The sequence below is a fragment of the Geospiza fortis genome, unplaced genomic scaffold, assembly GCF_000277835.1.
Source record: "Geospiza fortis unplaced genomic scaffold, GeoFor_1.0 scaffold376, whole genome shotgun sequence".
Taxonomy (NCBI): Eukaryota; Metazoa; Chordata; class Aves; order Passeriformes; family Thraupidae; genus Geospiza; species Geospiza fortis.
The window spans coordinates 80,384-87,640 of record NW_005054636.1 but is presented as its reverse complement, the minus strand read 5'-3'; positions in this window follow the sequence as shown (position 1 = coordinate 87,640).

Genomic DNA, 7,257 nt, shown 5'->3' with positions numbered 1-7,257 from the left:
GAATATCCGACTCCAGAAGGAGAGCCTCGTGGGTAAGGAGCCTGGTGCTGTCCAGAATTAAAACTTCCAGGGCAATCACTTTCTTGGCTGGTGGTCACTGGAGGGATTTATTCCATAACATTTTCTGCTAGTTTAACTTGAAGTGCTGCTTACAGGTGTCCTAAAACAGAAGCCCAGACAGAATCACAGAATCATTACACTTGGAAAATACCTCTGAGATCATGAAGTACAACCATTAAACCAGCACTGCCAAGTACACTCCTAAACCATAGTTTTAGCGACCCTAAGGGCCATATCCACACATTTTTTGAACGCTTCCAGGGCCAGTGATTCCAAAACTTCCCACAGGACAAGTAGCACAGGGCCCTGTTTCTCTCAATGAGAAGGAGATGTCTGGGGCAGACAGAGATTGTATCATTCCACCTATCCAAAACAAATTTTTACTTTTCTCATTTCTAAAATATTTCAATTAAATAAGATTTAAGTTGACTGCTTTTTCTTTGAAAGCAAGACTAATAGGTCTCAAATCACCATGTTCAGAGAAGAAGAAATTCACAGTGCCTGTAAATGTACATTCTGCAGCTGGAACGGGAACTGAAACACCTGAAGGAACACCTGCCCTCTACTTAAGCTAAGGCAGGATCCAGAGAGATGGGAAGCAAAGGATTTGGGCACAACTTTACAAATTAAGAGTATGCCCAGGAGTCCCCAGAATTCCTAAATACCTCTTGCTGGCATCCAGGCCACCACACCTTTGCTGCAGGAGGGAGCTGAACCTGGTGGAACCAGTAACATTGTGCCTGTCACTGCCACAGTATTTCTTCCAGATACACAGAAGTCACCCATTTGCAGTCCTGAGGAGCATCCACCTTCTGAATCCCTGCAAGACATCAAGAAAAACCTTGAAGTGGCGCTGGGACCCATCATGTGAAAACCAAAAAGGCAAGACAGTGATGCTGTGATCATATTAAAACCAGAGGGGAAAGGTGTCCCCATGGCCAGGACAGGGGCATCCAGTCTGCTGGAGGCTTTTGTGTATGCTAAGTTTCTTCCACTATGTGATCACAGAATCATTTATATATTCTGTTTACTAAAATTTAGGAGACAGAATGGAAAGCAGTCTTATTTCATACCTCCAAAGAGGAGCTCCTATAAGCTAACATCTTACATAAGACTGTACAAAACCACATTTCCTCCAAAATTATCACATTTGACAAATTATATTGTTTCATTACCTGTAGGGCAACCTTAGTGAAGTCAGTGTAAATCAGGCTTTCCACTCTTGGGTTTACCTGTGACACTCTACTCCCAGCTCAGGAACTCTGATCCTCTACAAATACCACAGAAGAAAGCACACCAGTTCCAACAATTCAACATATCCCAAGAAAATATTTTGTTGGCCTATAACTTTGATTTCAGGACATTACTTATAACAACTTACAATGAGTGACTAAATGATAGAAAATAATGAACATGTCTACATTCACCTTACACATCTAAGCAAAAATAGTGTTTTTCTGGCCACAATATGCAGGGGATGTCCAAATGCAGTAAAAGGGGGTAGTGTCATTCTATACCCCACTCCCCAAAGTTCACTGAAAACCAGAGAGAAGTGCTGAGGTGATGATTTCCCCCTGGGGAATACAGGCATCTATCAGGTCTGTGGAGCTTGCTTATCACAAGTACAAAAAAAAGCCATTCCATTTGTAGAGCCAAGACAGAAGTGCCAGAGTGGGATGGTGGGCATGCTCCAGAGCAGTATGTTAATTTTCAAGTGTTCTAGCTTATGTAAACACTCACAAATCCAAGACAAGAATAATAATAAACATTCTCTGAATGAAAAACTCAACCATTAAAAACTTTGGATACATGGGGAAAAGCAATTTGATACACAAAGAACTTAAGTTATGTAGTCACATAAACACCTTCAAGGATTTGTTTAACCTTTTAGTTCTCACAGACCTTTTAGCAGAAGTTTAATCTCGCATTAATATTAAATCTAACAACTTGCTAGAGGTTGTTTTAAATGCTGTTTTAAAAACAGCTTCTAATGTCAACAGGTAAAGCTGTCCAGCTCTCTAAAAGAAAAGGCATCACAAAAATCAGTCAGTTCTGACCTCTCTCTTATTGACATGCAGAGAAAGAAACACTTGCATATAATAATAGGACTTCCTTTCATGCAGAGATAGTGGAAGCTTTCAAAGGATAAATAATTCATAGTTTCCAACTCTGATAATAAATTTGTTCTTTTCCTGCTTTACTTTCCGTTAAGATACAACATCTTAAGAAAGCAGGGGAAAGGAGACCAGTCTTTGCTTTGCTTCTAAACATATAAACATGCACACTGTTTCATTCTTCCACTGCAACAAAACCAATAGACAAGCACTGAAAACCTTTTCCCACTAGGCAGAGACTCTGCCATCTAAATAGTTTCTCAAAAGATAGACCCTCACTAGCAACAAACCACAAAGAAACAGCCAGTGCACAGCTAGGGACCAGGCTCAGAATAATCTCACATGGGGACAACTCCGTAGCAAGGCAGCAAATTATTTAAGCTTGATCATATCAGTGACTGGTGAACGATGGTTCTGACTCCATTCTTTTAAGTTTTATCTAAACTCCAAGGGGATATGGGAATGTGGTTGTACTTATTGTGCAGTTTCAGTAAACAAAAAGGGAAAAGCAACCCTACACCAGGATGAATTTTAAAATCTGCAGCATATTTTATCTGGTAAACTGGGCTGGATTTATATAGGCCTAAAGCAGCAAAAAACCTCAACAGAGCAATCAGGTTTTTCACAGTAATCAGTAACACCAGCAGGTTAAGTTTTTGTGCCCAGATCTCAGGGGGGCTATTCTTATGCCTGGTAGTTTCTCAGTTCTCAGCTCAAATGTATTTGGCAAAGGATCCAAAAATCAGCTTGGAGATGATTCTTATGTTTTTAGCACAGTGGGAATCACCTTTATTCATAATCAAAAAGAGTAGATGCAAACACCTAAAACCTGTCATCTAGTCAGTTCAAGGCCAAATCCATCTCAGAAAAGCATTTTGGAAGGAGGCAATCCCTGGGGATAGTCTGTGATCAGGAGCACCAGAACAAGTATTTCCATCCTAATATTAGGATTACTCCCTACTAGACATTTGCTAATCTTTGTCTGGTCCCAGTTTACATTTAGCAAAGAATGGAGCTCTCAGTACTTATTTTTAAGAGCTTCCCCAGCTTTCTGCAGAGGCATCACTGCCAGCAGCCACAGGACACCAACCGTAGACGCCGTGCTGTGGATGACAGTACTGTTTTCCAATGACAATTTTAAACAGTGTATCCCTCTCCAGGAGGCTCAAAGTACATTAAAATGAATTATTTGCTGACCAAAGAGAGAATAACACCATTTCAAACTTATAGATACCTAATGTTGAGGAGAGTGGAGGATAGAATCACTATGTAAGTGCTGTCAGTCATTTATACCTTAGCACTGTGGATTAATTATTTCCAGCAATACTGACAAGAGAAGCCATGAAAAAGAATTCACTACCAGACTTTTTTTTTAATTACTATTATTGTCAGCACTACTAATCCAGTTAAAAGTCTACTAAAATGATTAAAGAAAAGCCAGATAAGGTTTCACAAATACACCTATGGCTCAATTTTACACTCGAAACCAAACTCCATTGAATAGTGTGCTGATAACCATGACACTGCAGTATCTACAAACAAGTTGTCATGAAAGAGGAAAAATACACAAAAAACTATACAAAAACAAAGTCAAACTGTTTATGGCAAAAAATTTGCATGGCATCTGCTATCATCTTGGTGAGAGGTGGTGAAATTTGAGGAAAGAGGAGGAGAGATCATTTACAGTGACAACGCTTACTGCTGTGGACATCATTTTTTCTATAAGTTCTGGCAGCAGAGTCAGAGCCATTACTGAAATGGTATCAAAAATACATTTAATGTTTCTCCTCAAAGCAAGAGCAGTTGCCATAATACAGAGGGTTTGCAAGTTTTCAGGACTCATTTTCACCATTGTTGTGTGAAGGAGAAAGAAGAGGTGTCTCTGCTGTGTTTGCTCCCACCAAAACAGCAAAGGTGAGGGAAGAACTGAGCAAGTGAGCATTTCAGCTCAGCCCACCACACATATCATTGATCTGGTAACATGTGGCATGTTGAAGTTTATGGCATTCAGCACCATACACTTCAAAAACCCCTGTGTGTGGTAAATAGAGAAACACAAATTACCATGTTCCTTCTTTAATCTTCTCTTCATGCCCTGATCCAAAGAAAACCTCAGTATCACGTGTAAGGCAAACTTACCTAAGAGAAAACATTTGGCCTATTTCAATGTCAGACATAAAGAAGTACTTCAAAATCTGCCACACACCATGCCAGGAGAACAAGAACTGGTACAAACAATACTACTCCAGCACAGATTTTTCTGCCTCAGCATGCTCATATCACAAGGAGAAAAGAGGCTGCCAGGGACAGAAAGAAGCTGAGTACCCAGTGCATGAGTGTTCCAAGGAGCAGGGGAAAGAAGGAGTGTGGATTTTGGTCCTGTAAACCAGCAATGCAGTTGGCAAAAATCTCATCTTTGCCAAGTCTGCAGTGCTAGGACTAGAATGCAATGAGCACACAAACTGACTATGTTAAGATTAGTTCAGGCCATTCTAACCCTACAATATCTGTCAAAATGTAAAGGCACTCCCTGGCTAAAACACAGTGGGTCTTCAGTGCCCCACTGATACAGTCAGACAGCCTAAGCCCATATTTTATATATATATACATAAATACATATCTATATATATATATACTTCTTATCTAGTAGATGTTTTGCATCAATTTTGCACATGCATTTAACTAATTGCTTCATAAAGAAATTCAATCCTGTTAGATTTCGTACCAGAAAAAAAGTAGCATAATTACCCTGAGTGCATAATTACCCTGAGTGCAGACTGCCCAGTGTGGTGCAGACCCTGCAGCCTTGATCTTCCTTAACAACCTTCCCACGGTTCTCACATAAGTACTAAAATACAAGGGCACAGGGGAGCAAGTGGACTCTTGGGCTGAAACCAGAAATTTCTCCTTAGAACTCAGCCAAATGACCAAATGAGCCACACTGCTGCACACAGTGCATTCAAGCACATTTTTTCCAGGCCAAGCCTCCTCTTCCCACGTTTGCTGGTGTAGCCCTGTTAGCCAGGGAACTGCAGCAAGAGGGTCAGTGTCAAGAAAGCTGCCAGACACAAGCTACAGGACAGACCTCAGCAAAGTTCATTCACTTTGGAGAAGGGTGTAAAACAGGAGGACAGTAACACAGTTATACCATACCCTCACCGTGTCAAAATGTGCCAGTATACAATGAACACTGTTACAGGTCTGACCTGAACAGAGAAGTGGAGCAATTAGTGAGAAATTCATTTCACCAGATGACTGGAAAGACCTCTCACTTCTCAAAGCAAGCACACTTTTTAGGTCACTGATGCTCAGCTAATTAGAGGCATTTCCTGCTCTTTCAGAATTGTCCATATTAAAAGAAAGTGGTTAGAAAAAGAAGATTTCATGCATATATTAGTTTCAGTCTCTCAGTGTAAATCTGTCCCCCATTTAAATGGCTCTCTAAAAACCTGGGAAAGTGTGGAATACTGGTAATAAATCTGCAGAGGTCTGTCCTAGATTGTGAACGTGTTCACAGGGGTCTCAGGATGAGGGAAGAGACGAGGATCTGACTCCATGTTTCAGAAGGCTTGATTTATTATTTTATGATATATATTACATTAAAACTATACTAAAAGAATAGAAGAAAGGATTTCATCAGAAGGCTAGCTGAGAATAAAATAGTAAAGAATGAATAACAAAGGTTTGTGGCTTGGACTCTCTGTCCGAGCCAGCTGGGCTGTGATTGGCCATTAATTACAAACAACCAGCATGGGCCAATCACAGATGCACCTGTTGCATTCCACAGCAGCAGATAATCAATGTTTGCATTTTGTTCCTGAGGCCTCTAAGCTTCTCAGGAGGAAAAATCCTAAGGAAAGGATTTTCCATAAAAGATGCCTGCGACACTAGATACTCTACATGTGCTAACTCACTGTTTGCACACAGGGGCTTTAGCAGCTCCTGGTGCAGTTCCCAAGACTGGATGTCCAACAGCTCAGATAAGATCCCAGACAAATGGCCACTGTCATTTGTGCAGCGAGTGTGACGCATCCTGCATTCACTGCAGGGTCAGGCTGCACCAAAAACTTGCACTTCCTATAGACTGAACTTCTTAGCTTCCTCCACAAGGGCAGTGTGTGGTGCATTTTGCCTACTGACACAGTGATTTCTTTGCACATGAACCCAAGATTTTGCCCGCAATTTCTCAAAGGAAAATGCAAACACTTTCTGCATAACATATGGGTCTCAGCCCCTTGCCCTATCCTAATTCCCAGCCCTCTCCAGCTCAGATTGCCTCAGCCCAGGTCACACTGTGGACATACCCATGGTCATTGATGGACATAGCCATGTTTTTACCATCCCTAAAAAGATGCTCTCATAGGATAAAAGAATGGTTTGGGTTGGAAAGCACCTTAAATATCTAGTTCCAAGCCTCTTCCATGGGTAAAGACAATTTCCACTAGACAAGGTTGCTAAAAGCCTTGTTTTCCTGTATTTGCATCTTGGTATCATGAGATGTCTTCAGTTCCAACAGAAGGAAAGTCTTCATCCTTCTTTCTATCAAAAAAGTAAGACATCTTTGGTATATCAGATTCCATAGCCTCAGCCTCAAATGTTATAATACCCTTGCCCTTGTATTTTGCTCAGACTTTTCCCCAGGAGATCTTCTCTTTTTCTATTACCCACTGATGATTCTCTCCAGCTTGACACTCTACTACTTTTTGAGGTCTTCCAATTTCTCTCCTAAGCAGCTTTTGCCTCAGCCTCCAGCACAACTGTCAGAGCAAACTGGCTCCAACAGCGCTGGATGTCTGGGTTCTAACACTGTTTTCTTCTCAGATACATCCTCAGAGACCAATCCTTTCAAGTTATTATTTCAAGTCTGAAGAAGAAGGGTCTATTCAGGTCAGTTCCACCAACTTTGGTTTAGTGTTTTACTCTGTAAAGGGACTCAGGGTGTAGAAGCCAATGGTGGTGAAACTGTAAACTGTGTGTCCACTTCTCTTTGCTGTCTTACCAGACAGTCCACATCTCACACAGATTCCTAAACTAGTGAGCATATTGTCTCTGATTAATACAACTACTCTGCCTTCCTCACTGA